At 49.1% G+C, this 18,918-nt stretch overlaps 1 protein-coding gene across 3 annotated transcripts in view; it reads right to left on the bottom strand.

Moving 5' to 3' along the window:
• The window catches only part of TNIP1 (TNFAIP3 interacting protein 1), a 45,810-nt gene extending 29,243 nt beyond the window's left edge, over positions 1-16,567 (bottom strand). For 2 of the 3 annotated variants that reach the window (XM_084636510.1, XM_084636512.1), the window contains exon 1: positions 11,531-11,666. The gene's annotated coding sequence lies outside the window, so the exon portion shown is untranslated. Of the gene's footprint in view, positions 1-11,530; positions 11,667-16,429 lie in introns of those variants that run through there. The other variant, XM_084636511.1, reaches the window with a different exon arrangement.
• Positions 16,568-18,918: the final 2,351 nt, after the last annotated feature.

Raw genomic sequence — 18,918 nt, 5'->3', positions numbered from 1 at the left:
TCCTAGAATCAGGCAGGTATAGGAACTCTCTTTGACTGCAATTAAAAACATTCCAGGAGCCTGAAGTGCACCAGATGCAATCCAGGGAGCTCATTTGGATTTGCCTGTTTGAACTTCACTTCAAACCAAGAGAGGGCTTTGCTGTGGCCCTCTGATGGAAGGAATCAGGACTGCTCAGCTGTGAACACTGGGGCCTATTCCGCTAACAGCCGGTAGAGATCCTTCCTTAGCTCAGACAGCGGGGACCTGTGCATTTGGAGTATATGGTGACCAGACAGCAAGTGTGAAATTAATCGGGACGGGGGTGGGGGGGTAATAGGAGCCTATATAAGAAAAAGACCCAAAAATCAGGGCTGTCCCTATAAAATTGGGACATCTGGTCACCCTATTGGAGTAGGATGAACTCAGTTCTATTCCTGCTGCTACCATCATGCGGTGAGTGGCCATGGTGTACAGGGAGGAACTTCACAAACCCATAGCCAGGTCCATGCCAGGAAGAACACAAACAACTTCCTTCCCTTCTGACTTGAGCTCTAGAATTCAATACAATGAGCATGTGCGAATTATGTAACACCACTTCCTTGGAATTTCCCTGTGGAGTTAGCCTCCTCTGAAAGGGTTCTTTGAGACAGTATACAATAGAAGCCAGTCGCGAGTGAGCTAGGACAGTACATCCAGGCACTAGCCTTTCACTTCTGGAGACCCATGTTCAAATCTGCCTACAGTCATAACGACTTTGGTGACCTCCTCTTAATCATTCGTGAAAGACTGTCAGTCCTTGGCAGAGAGAGCCCAGCATGGACCAGAGCAAGTGACACCGCTCAGGATGGAGGTGCATCCGCAGAGCTGGGTGGGGGAAATTTGCACGGTGTTTCCTGGAACCATAACTGGTTCAAACTAGTGCTATGTGCCCTTTGCTAGCATGGGCATTAAATTCTCACTCATAGTTCCAGCTGCCCTGCAACGTGCTTTTTTGTAGATCTCATTGGCCATGACCAGTCCCTCCCACCCCAGCCCCAAGGTGATTTAAAAACCCAAGTGGCAGGAGGTTAATTATCAGCCATCCCGTGGGGATGGTGTGAACCTACTCACAAGCTAGTGAATAGCAGCCCTTCGGAACACAAGCACCTATTAAAACATCCAGCATTCACCACCACTGAGAAATGGACGCACACAAAAGCAGCCCACCAAAAGCTCCCCTTACAAGTTCAACATCAACCCACTGACTAGCAGCAAAATGCTCTTTCCAGATCATTCCTCTTCTTGGCAAGGCCCATGTACAGATGAGGAAACAATAAGAAGCCGCACTGGTGTGGGCTATGTTAGAAATATACTACTTTTTTTGTTTTTGTTTTTCTAAAAGCAGAAGCAGATAGACAATTGGAAAAGAAAAAAATATTTTCTTCTGGGCAAGAGGAGCAATTGGTATCATATGAACTGCTTAGAGCCCAGGATCACAGAACCCTTAGCTTTAAACCACAATTGTTGGCATCATCTTCCCCTCCTTCCACACGCCCTGCATTGAGAAACCATGGCACACCCAGGAGACTGAGTTAACTAGAGTAGAAGGCACAGTGTAGTCACTCCTCCCCTCCCCCCCCCACACTGCAAAACGTAGGCACGGGCACATCCATGGAGGACAACCTAAAACCCCCCCACCCTGGACCAGGCTTCTAGAAAACATGAGATTGGCTCAAAAACAACATACAGTGGGTTCTTTTTATTTCCCTTCGGGGTCCACATTTTCTAACTTTTCGTCACAACCCTGAGGCTAGAAACTTACTTTTAGTAGCAAATACAGCTATTGGCGGAAGTGTCAAATGGTTTCAGCAGATATTGGGGCTCCATCGTGCCTGGGGCTGTACAAGCACAGAAGAGACAATCCTTGCTGTAAAGGGTTTACACTCTAAAGACACAGACAGGTCATGGGTAGAGGAGACTGATACAACATACAAGCAAGTGGGAAAGGTGAAGAAGTGACCCGGCTTGGTTAATTACATGTAAGGCTGCGAGTCTGTCATGGAGGACACGGAAAGTCACGGAATCTGTGACTTTCAGCGACCTCCATGAAATTCTGCAGCTGCAGCAGCCAGTGTGGCTGACCACAGGGCCGCATGAGCAACGGGCCCTGGGGGCCGCTGCTGGAGCCGCCCCGGGGACCACCCAAGCAGCAGCCAGAGCAGCAGCCCCAGGGGTGGCTGCACCTGGCCCCAGGGACCGTCCGAGTCGCGGCCGGTGCAGCTGGCCCCAGGGACCACCTGAGCAGCGGTCCTGGGGCAGCCAGAGCAGGGCCCTGGGGGCAACCGTAGCAGCAGCCCTGAGGCAGCTGCACTGGCTGCTGCTCAGCAACCTCAGGCAGCTGGTCCTGGGGACTATCCTACCAACGGCTAGTGCGGCTGGCCCCGGGGACCGCCTGAGCACTGGTCCCAGGGTGGCTGGGGCAGCAGCCCTGAGGCAGCCACACCAGCCACGGCTCGGCGGCCCTGGGCAGCTAAGATTCAGTCAGGGGTGTTTATAGCAAAAGTCATGGACAGGCCACGGGGCATGAATTATTGTTTACTGCCCGTGACCTGTCCATGACTTTTACTAAAAATACCCGTGACTAAATCTTAGCTTTAATTACACGGACTGTAGGGTTGGGTTGTTTTTTAAATAATTAGGGTTACCCGCAGAGCGGGGCGGGGGGAATAGGAAGAGAAGGAGCCACAGCTATTGCAAATGAAAGCGGAGATTCTCATGGGCTCTTGTCATTCCAGGAGCTGGGGGTTTAAGGGAAAACACCAGATACTGTGAGACTCGCAATAACGTTGTGACCCGGAGCCATCAGAGAGCCAGCCTGCATGTGACCCTTACCCAGCCCCTGGGAAGCCCCAGATATACCGGGAGAGTGATCCCTACATTGCTGCTGACAGCCATGGTTGTCCCCTCTCTAGTGCTCTGAAAACAATGGACAGTGCTGAGAAACACGCTGGTGCGTTTACACTAGCAGTCAAAGGCGTTCCAAGAGCAGTGGAGGTGTGGGGACAGATTCTGTGCTGAGCCGGAATGACTGTAACAGGGCATTTTCATAACGTACACAGGTGACCTCAAGAATCATAAGGTTTAAGGTCAGACGGGACCACACCAGATCTTCCTGTCTGACCTGCTGTACATCACAGGCCACCAACGCCACCCAGGACCCAAACCCCAAATCCCGCAACCAAAATTAGATTGAAGTAGGACAGCCCACAGGAGATGAGGCTCGTATGTGTCACACAAAGAGAACAGGCAGGACCAAAGTGCACAGATGCATGAGGCCCCTGCCATGGCAGGGAAATGACTGAGAGAGATAAACCCAGATAAACCTGGCAAGTGACCCTCACACACACCCTGTAGAGAAAGGTGAAAAGTCCCCAAGACCACTGCCAATCAGACTGGGGGGGAAATTCCTTCCCGACCCCCATATGACAATCAGTTAGACCCTGACCAAGAACCAGACAGCACCAGAGAGAGAAAATGTCTAGTGCCACCTCAGAGCCCAGGATGAAGCCTTGAAGCTGGAGCTTTTAGGAACATAAGATATAAACCGGCAGTGAGTCCCAGAGTGGCTGAGCCATTCCCCCACCATCACAAGCAGCCCCGTGTGTCACATAATCCTATTCACGAATTCACCCAGCTCTCTCAGAGTTAATTCAGTTGTTTGTCCCCACAAGCCTTATTGGGAGGCTGAGAATCACCTGGCCAGTGAGTGAGCCTCTCTCAGAGCTCCCCTTCACCCCTCAGACTGTGGCTCTGTCCCACACATCCCTTAGACACCACCAAATCATTCAGCAGGACCCTGGCACTCACGGGAAATCGAGACAGACGCCCCTCCGCACGGGCAGGGCCAGGAAGCAGGTGTGCCAAGCATCAGGAGTCACTGGCACAGCACTATAGAAAAACGCTACTCAGCATCAGCTGATCCTTATGCAGAGCAGGGGGTTTCCTTCTTGCAACACAAGGCAGTCCAGGGCACCCAGGAATCCAGGGCATGAAAGCAATCCCCCAAACTCTGCAGCACACTTGGATTCCAAAGGGCACCTGCTGAGGACAGCAACTATCTCCTCCAAATGAAAGCAAAAGCACTTCAGCCTTATTTACTGGAAAGCAGCTAACTATAATAGGGCTGTACCATCTGTGGCCAGGAGGGTAGATACCACGGGGGCTACAATTGGTTTAGGTCTCAGTGAGAACTCCAGTAGTTCCTCAGTCCAGATACAAGTATTCTACAAATAGCTCTCACACACGCCCACCTAACCCCGCTGGGGACATACTTGGCTGGCTACCCTGGGCGCACTGCTGTTTTGAGCATGCTAGCTCAAACAGCTCTAGCACAGGTCTGGTTTCCCATGGTGGGAAACACACTCCCAGCTGCTGTGTAGACATACCCTTGGAGGCGAAGCCGGAGGGGGAAGCGCGTGCCAGAACACTTGCAGGGCGGGGAGTTGGTCGGGAGAAGGGACTTTCCTGAACGAGGAGCTGAACCTGGAGAACAAAATCCAGGTTGTACGACAGTGAATTCAGCCTAGAGTTTGGGTATCTCCTAGCCGTCTGCCTGCAGAGACCATGCCAGAGTTTTATTTACCATAAGGGCTGGCTGGAAAACAACTATTTCAAGGATTCAAAAAGCAAGGTTTCAAAATTTGTTTTCATTCTGATCCGAAATGAAACCACGACCTTTGGCCGTTTTTTATTTGTCGGGGGGGCGTGGGGGGGTTAGAGACACACCCCAGAATAGCCAATAGCCTAGTAGTTCTAGACCCTGCTTTACCTACCTCCCCAGCTGAGCGCCCTAACCACTGGGCTATCAGATATTCTAGTCTCGGTCTCTGGGTATGTCTACATGGGAGCTGAAGAAGGTGGAATTTCCAGCTTGGCAAACGTACCCAGGCTAGCTCTGATCAAGCAAGCACACACAAAAAAAAAAAAAACACAAAACAAAACAAAAAAGTGTAGCCTGATGGAGTGACTTGCAGGATAGCCTAGTTGCCCTGAGTATGTACTTAGGATCTCTTACCAGACTGTACCCGGGCATCCCACTGTCTATGGCTGTACTTCTGGTTTTTGTGTGCCAACTCAATACTAGATAGCAGAGGTAGGTCTACACAAGCTGGAAACGACACCTCCAGTGTAGGTGTACCCTCTGTCTAGAAATTCCACCCCTGACCCAAGAAAACGTCCCAATGAAATTTGTGCCCAAACAGATACATTTCCACATAACATTTCGGTTTTGATGAAACAGCATTTGTCACTGGAAAAATAGTTCATCAAAATTTTTTCCAGCTCTTCTTGTAATTCCCCTGGGGGCAGTGACCATGCAGGGGGCAGGTTTTTTAGCAAGCAGGAAAGCCATTGCTCTTATAGGTTCCTGCTAGAAGCAATTACCAGCCACCTATTAGCCAGAGACCAATGCAAAGGAGCACCAATAGTGAGATTTTAGCAGTAGCGCCCTGATCAGAAGCTAAACCCCTTCTGTGGGGTGATGGTCTTCTTTGCAGGATTCTGTCCTTGGATGCTGCTTGGGGACCCCATCCTCTTTTGGGAAGATAAGTTCTCTCTATTAATCTACCCTTTCCCTAGACCAAGTATTTTCATTTTGCTTCCCACACTGCATCAGTACCTGCCTCAGCTACTGATCACAGCTTTCCAAAGTAGCAGAATAAACTGACATGCTTTCCCAGCAGCCTTCAAAGCTCCAAACAGCAGCATTTAAAATGAAGCAGAACTTGTTAAGTGTACTCTGCTGCTGCTTGAGGAAACTCTGAGCAGCAACAGTGGCAGTGACACTGCCAGCAGACTCAGGAAGTCAGCATGGAACCAAGTCCCATTTGAAAGGTTATCTTCATAACCATAAGAGCTAGAATTCTTAAATAAAGGCTGAAATTCTGTAGAAACTGATGGCTAAGCTCCTCTATGCTCTCTTCACTCACCCGGCAACATTTCGTACCCATCATTGGCAAGTGAAACTTCAAGCCCTGTGCAAAACAGCGGGTCAGGCTGAAGGGGTATTATAGCATCAGCTCAGCCCGTAGTGCTACAAGAAGAAAAGGCCGTTAAAGACTCACTTCCCTTTCTGTCATTATTTTGCCTTTTCAAACACAGTTCTGAGCTCCGGATGAGAAATCTTATATGAGTGTCACTGTTTCCAGAGCTCCCAGAATAAACACCATGGCTCAAGCTATGTGGGATGCACACCCCCAACTCCAGTATCCCATAATTGTCTTTGCAGGAGGTAACAAACAATAACTACATTTAGCAATAGCTGAGGCTGCTCCAGGATATACCCCCTCCACCCAAAACCTGAGAAGCATGGAAATAAGATAAGGGGAAGGACTTGTGCATTCCTTTCCACCTTTATCTTGCTTCCAATGCCATTAATAACACTGCATAAGGCTCTCACTTCCATCTCCAACAGATACCCAAAAGCAATACCAAGAGTCATCCAGCTCACTCTCTAAAGCAAGTGCTCAACAGTGACCTCAGATGCATCTAGGATCCATCCTTTCAGCACATCTGACTATCCAACATGCCGTGTGTTGGGGGAGTTATTCTGCCTTGACCCTGCTGAGGTCACCATATGATGCAGCTATGTCATGATACAGCTCCAGCTTTTCAGGTGTGGTTCCAGGTACATTAGTAAACAGATCAGTTTTCCCATAGATGTTTCAGAGTAGCAGCCGTGTTAGTCTGTATCCGCAAAAAGAAAAGGAGGACTTGTGGCACCTCAGAGACTAACAAATTTATTTGCTGTTATACCTACATTTAGAAGCGTGATTTCTAAGCTGCAGGAAATAACCAAAAAGCTTTTTGAGGATGGCAGGGGAACAGGCCTCCCTACCCCAGCCCTTATGAGGTGCTCATTCACTCACACCTAATATTGTTACAAAACATGTATGTAGAGCTGGAAATGTACACCATGCTTTATAAATATAGAGAGGAATGTTTCTGGACTAAAAGAGCTTACAATAGCTGGAGCACGTGCCATTCTGTCGCTAAATGCTTTCCAGATTGTCTCAGAGAAAGCATCTTTATAATCCAGGGAGCACTATGGGATTACGGGTGGGGGCTGTGCCAAACTGCATATGCGTGTTATTATGTAAATGAGTATTATTATGAACTAGCAATCTGGTAGGCACACCAGCCTGGTCCTCTACTAGGTTTCCTGGACAGAAGACAAGAAAAATGACGGACAAAGCTTGCTCTGTTTATTGTAAACTCTGTGGAGTGGGGACTGTCTTTTTGATCTGTGTTGCTCAAACTTTCCCCATAGGACAGAGCATATCCTAACAGATGGACTGGCTCCCGGACATCTCCCCTCTCATTTGGGACCACACAACATCCCTGGGGTCACAACAACAATTGCTTACACGAGAAAGTAAAACTGGAAGGACCGCATGTATTTCAGAGAATCTTATACATGTAGGGTTGGAAGGGACCTCGAGAGGTCATCTAGTTCAGCCCCCTGTGCTTAGACAGGACCAACTAAACCTAGACCGTCCTTGACAGGCGTTTATCTAACCTGTTCGCAAAAACCTCCAATGACGGGGATTCCACAACTTCCCTTGGAAGCCTACTGCAATACTTAACTAGTCTTATAGTTTGGAAGTTTTTCCTAATATCTAACCTAAATTTCCCTTGCTGCAGATTAAGTCAATTGCTTCTTGTCCTATCTTCAGTGGACATGGGGAACTGATCGTCATCTTTATAAGAGCCCTTAACATATATGAAGACTGTTATCAGGACTCCCCTCAGTCTTCTTGTCCTCAGGGCTAAACAGGTCCAGGTTTTTTAAAGCTTTCCTCGTAAGTCAGGTGTTCTAAACTGTTTATCTTTTTTGTTGCTCTCCTTTGGACTCTCTCCAATTTGTCCACATCTTTCTGAAAGGCGCCCAGAACTGGATACAGTACTCCAGCTGTGGCCTTGCTCGTGCAGAGCAAAGTGGGACAATTACCTCTCACGTTTTACATACTACACTCCTGTGAATAAACCCCAGAATGATCATCAGCTTTTTTCACAACTGCATCACATTCTTGTCACATATTCAGTATGTGATCCACTATAACCCCCAGATCCTTTTCTGCAGTACTGCTACCTAGCCAGCTATTCCCCATTTGGAGTTGTGCATTTGATTTTCCTTCCTAAGTGTAATATTTTGCACTTGCCTTTATTGAATTTCATCTTGTTCATTTCAGATCAATTTTCCAATTTATCAAGGTCATTTTGAATTCTAATCCTGTGCTCCAAAATGCTTCCAATCGCGCCCAGCTTGGTATCATGTGTAGATTTTACAAGCATACTCTCTGTTCCAAGTCATTAATAAAATATTGAATACTGGACGTAGGACAGACCCCTGCAGGACCCCACTAGAAATATCCCCCTAGTCTGAGAGAGAACCACTGATAACTACTCCTTGAGTATGGTCTTTCAGTTATGCAACCACCTTACAGTAATTTCATCTGGACCATATTTCCCTAGTTTGCTTATGAAAATGTCATGAGGGTCTGTGGCAAATGCCTTACGAAAATCAAGATACATTAGGTCTACTACTTCCCCCTATCCACCAGGCCAGTAACCGTGTCAAAGGAGGAAATTAGGTGGATATGACATGATTTGTTCTTTACAAAACCATGTTGTCTATTCCTTATAACTATTATCCTCTAGGTGCTTACAAATGGATTGCTTAATAATTTGTTCCAGTATCTTTCCAGGTAACAAAGTTAGGCTAACTGGTCTATAATTCCCACTCCCTGGGTACTCTTTGTTCCCTTTTTCAAAGATAGGTACTATGTTTGCCCATCTCCAGTCCTTTGGGACCTCAACCCATCATCCATGAGTTCTTGAAGATGGTTCCAAGATTGCTTCAGCTAGTTCCTTAAGTAGTCAAGAGTGAATTTCGTCAGGCCCTGCCAACTTCAATACATTTAACTTATCTAAATATTCTTTAACCTGTTCTTTTCCCTGTTCTGGCTTATGTCCGTCCCCCCTTGTTGTTAATATTAATCATGCATCTGGTCACAATTAAACTTTTTGTAAGTGAATCAGAATAGGCATTAAACACCTCAGCCTTCTTGATGTCATCAGCTATTAGCTCTCCTTACTTGCTAAGTAGTAGACCTACACTTTACTTCATCTTTCTCTCGCTCCTAATGTATTTATAGAACCTTGTCTTATTGCCTGTTATGTCCCTTGCCAGGCACAACTTAGGTGGTGCTGTAGCCTGATGTTGTCCCTACATGCTTGTGCTATTCTTTTGTATTCATCCTTAGCAATCTGTCCAGGTCTCCACTTTTTGTAGGATTCCTTTTTGATTGTCAGATTATTAACCGATGGAGCCATATTGGCCTCTTACTATTCTTCCTATCTTTCCTTTACATTGGAATAGTTTGCTGTTGTGCCATTAATACTGTCTCTTTGAGAAAATGCCAGCTTTCCTGACATGTTTACCTTTCCATTTTCTTCCCCTGGGACCTCACCTACCAGTTCTCTGAGTGCGTTAAAGTCTGCTTTCTTTGAAGTCCATTGTCCTTATTCCCCTGCTTCCATGCCTTCCTTTCCTTAGGATAATGAAATCTATCATTTCAAGATCACTTTCACCCAAACAGCTTTCCACCTTCAGATTTGCAAACAATTCCTTCCTGGTAGCCAGAATCAAATCTAAAATGGCTTCCCCTCTGGCTACTTCCTCCACCTTCTGAAACAAGTTGTCCCAATACGTTCCAATAACTTATTGGAGATTGTGTGTTTTGCCATATTACTTTTCCAACAGATAAGTGGATAGTTAAAGTTCCTCATTACCATTACAACCTGGTCTCATTTTTAGTTGTCTTTGTGTGATGCAGGAGCTGGAAGCAAGGAGAGATGCCAGCCCCATATGACCAGCTGGCTGTCTGGACCACTAGCAAGCACTCTGTGAACCACTGATGGTCCATGGACTACACAGCTCAGTAACCTTTGATCTAACCCAAAGAGGCAATCAGCAAGTTATATTTTCCTAGGGCTCGTCTTTGCTTTTCAGTCAAAGCCAGGTAAATGCAAATCTGGAAAGGTAAACTGCAGGGAGAACACGGCTCTCTCTTTCAAAGATCAGCTAGGATGTTGTTCTTCAAAATCACAACTGGATTGACTATTGAGATGTTTCTTTCCCCCCATCAGATCCTTTGACTTGCAGCACACAGAACCAGGTGTCCACCAGACACTCTTCTAAGGCCAGTTCCGAGGCCTTCCGTGCACGACGCTCCCTTTGTCATTTGGTCAATCTGTGACAAGGTTAGCAGAGAAGGCTGTGTCTAGTGATCAGTTCAGAGGACAGGTTGTCAGGCCTCTTGGGTTCTACAGGTGAGCGACGTGAGCGAGGCAAGTCATTTCCCAGAGGATCAGCGTCTCCATCCGTATGGCAGGGATAATACTACATATCATTATCCCAGGGCTGTTGCAAGGTTTATCTAACGTATGTCCATAAAGTCCATAGAGACTCTCGGATTAAAAATACTGTATGCGAGCAGGACGCCGTCAATATTACCTGGGGAGGCACAGCCTGCAGGGACTCACCAAGGAGCCTCAAATGGCTCCTGGGAATGGGTACGTTTCTCTTCTGGAAGCTGCTACTATGACAGACACTGTCCCCAAGGAAGAGCTGTAAGTGGCATCTATAATCAGCAGCACCCCAGGTCCCAGCACACCCCCAAGGTCTGCGCTGTGTATGGGCAGCATGTAACACCCCCACACCTTACCCCATGCACACTGTGCCTTAGGGGGGACCTCGAGGGAGTGTGGCACTGCCGGGGATCTTTGGGGTGAATGGGTTTGCAGGACGACGTCTCATGATTCGCCAGGTGGGCACCGCACCTCAGCCTTTCCACTGCAGGTCCATGAATCCTCCAGGCCCGCTCAGAAAGAGTCAGTCACTTGGTGCCGGGGTGGGGGGCCATGCAGGAGATGTCTGAAGAGCCGCCGAGAGGGTGGGGGGGGGTGGCTTTACACACACGCCCCGGCCTCCATGGCACAGAACCCATTATCAGCCTTGTAGGAACCCCACCCCACAGACCCCACTGCTCCGGGGAAGCGGAGCAGAGCGTGACTTCCATCAACCGCCCCACTCCCTCTGCAATAACAACATCCCCCCCGGGGGGGGGGGCACCACCTCCATTCCCACACCTACGGTGCTTCCTTCCCAGGAGCCCCACAGCGGGGGGGGGGGGCACTTGGGGAAGCAAAACGCCTCCGGAGACAGCCGAGCTGCTGGGGGCAGAGAGGGAGGAGAGAGAGAGAGAGAAGCCCGATCTGTCAAGCCCCGGTTTGCTTTCCAAACATTCAGCTGTAGTCTCCCTCCCAGCCAGCCCCCCAGCCCAGCCCAGCCCCCCGGCAAGGGGGACGCAGCCAGGCCAGCCGAGAACAACACGGCGCGGCGCAGCCAGGCAGCAGCAGCGCCAGGGCCCCCCCCCAGCGGGGCCGGCTGCAGGAGGGGCCCGTGCACCTTTGCAAGCGGGGGGGGGGGGGGAGGGTCTCGTCCTACCTGGGAGACGGGCAGCCCGGGTCCGCCGGCAGCGCGCGCCCTACGGCGACTGCGGCTCGGACATCGCAGCGCCCCGCGCGCTGGCCGGCGGGCGGCGGGAGGAGGCGGGGGCGGAGGAAGTGTGAGTCAGCGCCGCCTCCCCTGGAAATTCCCACCCGTGATTGACGGGCTGAGCGCTAACCCGCAGATCCCCCCCCCCCCCAATGGCGTGCCGCAGACCAGCTGCCAGCGGCAGGCGGAGGGCGATCTAAACAGAGAGGGCGGGGGGGGGGCATGGGGGAAGCAGAGGGAGCGGTACGGTCAAGGGAAAGGGAAAGGGAAAGGGAAAGCAGCGGGACAAAAGGATGGGAGGGACCACCAGGAAACTACCCTCGGGTTCTGGGTGGATGGCCCCGTGCCCCGCAGTGTCGGGGTTGTACGCTGTGACGTTCTGGAGGGATGGCCCTGCAGTGTCGGGGTTGTACACTGTGACGTTCTGGAGCATTCTGGACCAATGGCCCTATGCCCTGCGGGTTGTACACTGCGATGTTCTGGAGCATTCGGGACTGGCGGCCCCATGCCCTGTAGCATCGGAGTTGTACACTGCGATGTTCTGGAGCATTCTGGACTGACGGCCGCATGCCCTGTAGCATCGGAGTTGCACACTGCGATGTTCTGGAGCATTCTGGACTGACGGCCCCATGCCCTGTAGCATCGGAGTTGTACACTGCGATGTTCTGGAGCATTCTGGACTGACGGCCCCATGCCCTGTAGCATCGGAGTTGTACACTGTGATGTTCTGGAGCATTCGGGACTGGCGGCCCCATGCCCTGTAGCATCGGAGTTGTACACTGCGATGTTCTGGAGCATTCTGGACTGACGGCCCCATGCCCTGTAGCATCGGAGTTGCACACTGCGATGTTCTGGAGCATTCTGGACTGGCGGCCCCATGCCCTGTAGCATCGGAGTTGTACACTGCGATGTTCTGGAGCATTCTGGACTGACGGCCCCATGCCCTGTAGCATCGGAGTTGCACACTGCGATGTTCTGGAGCATTCTGGACTGGCGGCCCCATGCCCTGTAGCATCGGAGTTGCACACTGCGATGTTCTGGAGCATTCTGAACTGACGGCCCCATGCCCTGTAGCATCGGAGTTGCACACTGCGATGTTCTGGAGCATTCTGGACTGGCGGCCCCATGCCCTGTAGCATCGGAGTTGCACACTGCGATGTTCTGGAGCATTCTGGACTGACGGCCCCATGCCCTGTAGCATCGGAGTTGTACACTGTGATGTTCTGGAGCATTCTGGACTGGCGGCCCCATGCCCTGTAGCATCGGAGTTGCACACTGTGATGTTCTGGAGCATTCTGGACTGGCGGCCCCATACCCTATGGGATCACTCGCCTGAGCTGTAGCGTGCTGGATCATGGCTGCAGAACGCTGTCATTGCCTTTATAATGCAAAGAGCAGAAAGAGGCAACCACTCTTATCTCCCTAAGTTTCCCTTCCTAAATTTAGCACTCGAATGGTTTGGAGTCTTCGAATCACTGATCCACCTTGGCTATCTGTGAAGGGGGAAGAGGCAGGCAGGGAGGCAGAAGGCTGATTACATATGTGGAGGGGATTTCCACTCCTGGATGGAAGTGGGTACTGCCACTGTGGTGCCTGCAGTAAACATTGGGCTGCTCACGATCTGCTGCTTCCTCTCAGTCTCTCCAACCCACAGAGTCACTCCGGAAAAAAAAAAGCCTTTAAGCCTGCATCTGATTCTGTTAATATTTACTATTCGTATTGTCATAGCAAGAAGCAGCCCCGGACTGCCCAACGACCAGGACACCATTGTGTGAACACAGAACAAAAAGATGGTCTTTGCCCCACATGTTAGATGCCCACTGGCTGTCTGCTTGCATCTGGCAGTATCGGTAATCATTACGAGATACTTATGCATGGTGGCCTTTGTGATTTGCAGGGTGCCAAGGGAGAGCAGGTCCCATGCTGATGATATAGCTCAATGTGCAGCAGCAGTCAAAAAATCTAACAGAATGTTAGGAACCATTAGGAAAGGGATAGATAATCAGACAGAGAATATCGTAATGTCACTATATAAATCCATGGTACGCCCACCCCTGCAATACTGTATGTAGTTCTGGTTGCCCCATCTCAGAAAAGATATATTAGAATTGGAAAAGGTCCAGAGAAAGGCAACAAAAATGATTAAGGGTATGGGACAGCTTCCATACGAGGAGAGATTAGAAAGAGAGGGGAGTTTTCAGCTTGGAAAAGAGACGACTAAAGGGGGTTATGATAGAGGGCTATAAAATCATGAATGGTGGGTAGAAAATGAATAAGGAAGTGTTATTTACCTCTTCACATAACACAAGAATCAGGGGTCACCCAATGAAATTAATAGGCAGCAGATTTAAAACAAACAAAAGGGAAGTACTACTTCACACAACATACAGTCAGCCTGTGGAACTCCTTGCTAGGGGATGCTGTGAAGGCCGAACTTATAATGGGGTTAAAAAAATTAGATAAGTTCACGGAGAATACATCAATGGCTATTAGCCAAGCTGTTCAGCGATACAAGCTCATGCTGTGGGTGTCCCTAGCCTCTGACTGCCTGAAGCTGGGACTGGATGACTAGGGTTGGTCACTTGATGATTGCCTGTTCTGTTCATTCCCTCTGAAGCACCTAGCATTAGTAGAGGGGGGAGTCTGTCAGCAAGGACTGTCAGCAGCTGTCAGCAAGGACTCCTTGGTTCTGGGGCGGGGAGAAATAGAACAGAAACCCTGAACCTTTAGGTGGATGCTCTTAAGCCAGTGAGTATCATAGAATATCAGGGTTGGAAAGGACCTCAGGAGGTCATCTAGTCCAACCCCCTGCTCAAAGTGTGACCAATCCCCAACTAAATCATCCCAGCCAGAGCAGTGTCACGCCTGACCTTAAAAACCTCTAAGGAAGGAGATTCCACCACCTCCCTCGGTAACCCATTCCAATGCTTCACCACCCTCCTAGAGCAAAAGTTTTTCCTAATATCCAACCTAAACCTCCCCCACTGCAACTTGAGACCATTACTCCTTGTTCTATCATCTGGTACCACTAAGAACAGTCTAGATCCATTCCCTTTGGAACCCCCCTTCAGGTAGTTGAAAGCAGCTATCAAATCCCCCCGACTCTTCTCTTCTGCAGACTAAATAATTCCCATTCCCTCAGCCTCTCCTCATAAATCATGTGTTCCAGCCCCCTAATCATTTTTGTTGCCCTCCGCTGGACTCTTTCCAATTTTTCCACATCTTTCTTCTAGTGTGGGGCCCCAAACTGGACACAGTACTCCAGATGAGGCCTCATCAATGCCAAATAGAGGGGGGACATCACAGACTCAGAGATGGAACCCCCTGCCAGACTGGGGAGGTGAAGGTGGAGCACGGGGAGCATGGAGGTGCAAAATCCATTCTTACTTAAAGTTTTCACAAGTGAATTATACCAATGTAACTGTGAGTTGCCAGACGAAGCATTCCGCTAGCTAGAGGATGGTCACTGTGTTTCCTCAGAATGCCAGAGACTCACTGCTTTGTTTCACAATGACCACATATTTGCCTAACCTTGTAACTATGGCTGGCTCCCCTTGATATCAAGGGGAACTGTCCATGAAGGTCAAGAGTGATGCACGAGAGGCACGCCTATATACAGTGCAAAGAGCGGCTCCAGAGTTACCGAAGCTTTCCTGGCACCATGAGCAGCTCAGATTGTGAGAATTCCCCAGCCTTTATTGCCTAGGGGAGAGTCAAATCATCTTTGAGCTGTTTCTTCTCATAATATATTGGAAAACCGACATTACGATCTGTTTCCTTATCACATTTCCCTCCCTCCTCCCCCGGCACCATCGCTTCTGTTATTGTAGGGTGCTCATGAGCAACAATGGTGCATAATGACAGGAAAAAAGAGCCAGTGACAACTGCAGGGAATTTCCCCATTTCTGCACAATATTGCACAGATTTTCACATACGCTGGACCGATCTTCCATTTAATTATTAGCCATTTTTTGCCAGTAAGGTGCTAGGGAATATGCCTATCCGGCTGTGGAACAAGCAGAGGATCCACACTGCAAGCAGAGAAGTTGAACCATTCCCCCACAGCTTTCAGCCTATGCACCTCACTGCTGACTTGTAGCAACTCCTGCTAGCCCATGGTGGGCTCTCCCAGAAGGCTGCCTGTACACTTCAGTCCTGCCCTACAGCATGGTCAGCCGTTCCAGTCTTGGGTTCCCGCAGCACACTGCTCACGCACCACCATCACTTTTTGGAAACCGGAGGCTTCAGGAAACACCGGAGAACATGGTCATTAAAGTACGTTACAAGGGGTAAGCTCTGTGGCCTAGTCGCTTGTTGCTCTAAATAGAACAATGCCTTAAAATGTTCTACAGGGTTTAATTTCACAGCTCACTGTGTTCTAGGACTTTGGTCGTGGGACTCTCGTGTCCTGCATTTTAAACCAGTGCAGGAAATGTAAATGCCTATGTTCTACAGCTGAATGTACCACCCAGGTGCTCTGTGCACCCAGGAATCTATGGGAACCTTGGGACTGAAAAACAGTCAAATTATCCCTGCTTCTTGTAGCCCAGCTGGAACTCGTTTCGTTCTGTTTTTTGTTCTGTGAGCCAGCAGAAAGCCTGGAGGCAAAGCTAAATACGGCCATATTGAGCCACAAAGGGGCTTATTTTTAAGATAGTTTCTCAGCCTGCAAATAAATAGCCTAAGGCAATCTGTAAAAACTCTGGTCTATTTCTGTCAAAGAGAGACAAAGAGGTGTCGTGTCTCTATCTCCATAGTTCCAGAATCTTGATTTACAACATAACTGACTCTTCTCCCTTTCACCTTATCTACCACATGCTCTGGCTAAAAGAACGTTTGGTTACTCACCCAGGTAGGGCCAAGGGGAGCTGGCGAGAGAGAGCCTTCGGTCCAGACTCTGGGCTGTTAAGCGAATACAGGAAGGAGAGCCCAGCTGAGTTACTTTTAGGCAGGAGAAGGGAAATTCCCCATGCTGAGGCCCCAGACAGCTGGAGTGGTTTTGATAAGGAGCCACACACAGCATGAAGGGCTATCCTGTGTCTGTCCTCCTGAAGAGGGGGCTGTACCTCACTTATTAATTAGTAATTGCAGCCTGGAACCACAGAACAATGATTCAGTTATGGAATCCTAGAAAGGCTGATGAGATCATCCAGTTCCTGCCTGGCCATTGGAAGATTGTTCTCTTTCCCACATTCCCATATGTTTAGTGACTTCCCTAGGAAGCCTGTTTAGCGTTGCTAGGAAATACTTCCTGCTGGCCAGCCTGCCTTGTCCTCCCTAGCCAGTGATCAGTGCATCCCATTGACAGTCCCTCACTGTCCCATCAGCCTCAGCAGCAGTGAAGTCAAGTGGGCCAGTGGTAGATTCTGAAGGCAAGGTGAATAGACGCCAGCCCTGCAGTCGTTCCAGATAAACCATGTGGCGTGGTTACCAAGTTCTTTGAGAGTCTGCTCAATGGCCGGAACTAGTTGGCACTGGAATAAACATGAAAAACTCAGAGAGTCTTTTCCACTTTAAAGAGATTGATCCCAGCTCTCCACGGGGCCTTGGACTGAGGCCATAACGTTACTTTAGTTATAGTGCAGAACACTGCTCTGACAGCTTGTATTCCTCCGATTCCCTCATTCTCCAAGTCAAAGGATGATGGAGGACCAAGTTCTGTTGTCAGGTACACCCAATGATTCCAGCAGCCTTGTCTATACTAGCAAAATGACTGCTTGTACTGTATAACAGCTGTTGCAGTTATGTAGATGATGTAGACAGTGCTCTTACCAGACGCCAGAGTCCCATCTACACGGGAGGACAAATTCTCTGATAGTATAACTCCCCTCATGTCAAGGGAGTCATAGCACCTAGAGCAGTTTAGCACCCAGCAGCTGCACCATTGCTGGCTCCTGCTCTGTTGTGAGCATTTGTTTTTCTATTCTAGATGCACCAAGTGACAGCAGAATCTGGAGAGACAAGGTGGGTGAGGTAATCTCTTTTATTGGACCTTCTGGCTCAGTTTTTCTAGCTGCCAGCCCTGCATCTTCTACCTGGCATCAGAAATTCAAGCTGTGTTCTCCCAGCCCATTACATCACCTTACTTCTACAGTGAGAATTAAGGGGACAACTTGACTGATGCTGCATGAGGCAGATTGGAATCCAGCTTGCTCCCCCATTGGCATTACTGTCCTTGGCTTTAGCACTTGGAACAGGAAACTAATTAAATTTGAACTGGTTTAGTTATACCAGTTTGGTTACATTGGTGCAAAACCCAGGCTGCACACACTTAGTTCATTTCAGAAGTGGCTTATTACAGTTTAGCTTAAACCTGTTCCTAATCAATCTCCTGCTAAGCCAAAACAGACCTGGTATTATCCAGAGTCCCCCACACGGCCTTTTGCACTAATTTATGTAGATCAGTTTAAAATTGCACCTGTCGTTAAACTGGTGCAACTCTGCATGCAGATGAGCCCTGAGTAATAAGACATCCTGGTGCTCCCTGTTTGCTTACTCAGGTTAATTTTGCAATCCAAGCTCTCGCCCTATATCTTTGTGCAAGTGGAGGGGGGAGCGGGGTTGGGGACAAAGGACAGGAATAAAATCCCAGACACAGAGGGCACCTCGAGAGAAGGCACAGAGGGGAGTGGCACAGGTTCAAAGGCTGAGTGCTTTTCTAGGCTATTTTTGCACTTTGATCTGCGCAGGGCACCACATTTCTGACATCTCGGCATCTACTGACATCAGAAGTGGGGTTTCGCTGCTTCTGTGGCTGGAGTATTTACCAGTCCAGGCTGGTCTGTTTTGTTGCTTTGGTTGACAAAGGAAAGCAGAAGAACTGCGAGGATGACGCCTTCTGAGCTCAGGGAGGAAGCTTTGGCCACAGAAGGGGATTTCCAGAACATCAAGACCTGACTATGTAAATCATGCACTCAGATTACCCTGGCAGCATGAGAGGGCTCAGGGACAGAGTGCGAGGGAGAGGGATGATTCGGAGATCAAGTAGGATGGAGGCAGGAACTGAGAGGGAAAGAGGAGAAGGAGAATGCACCATTGAGGAGGTGAGAGAGGGAAAGAAGATGTGTGGAGGGGAGAAGTGATAATGGGAGGAGGGGAGAGGAAGGGGACAGGACTATTAGAGGGAAGAAGAGAAGAGAGTTAAGGTAGGCAATTGCTTCTCCATACCTTTTGCAGCCCACGGCCTATGGAATGCACCAAGCTATTTAGGCTCATGCCTAAATAGCAGCTTCCTCCATGACCCATCCCATCATACTGGGGCTTTTACCCTTTCATTTAATCAAATAACTCCCCCCACTTTCCAGAACTTGTACCAAGGATCTCCACTACCCAGCCAG

Source organism: Lepidochelys olivacea (genome assembly GCF_965140295.1).
Source record: "Lepidochelys olivacea isolate rLepOli2 genome assembly, chromosome: 8".
Classification (NCBI taxonomy): domain Eukaryota; kingdom Metazoa; phylum Chordata; order Testudines; family Cheloniidae; genus Lepidochelys; species Lepidochelys olivacea.
The sequence above is the reverse complement of the archived record's forward strand: the minus strand, read 5'-3'. Positions and strand labels throughout refer to the sequence as shown.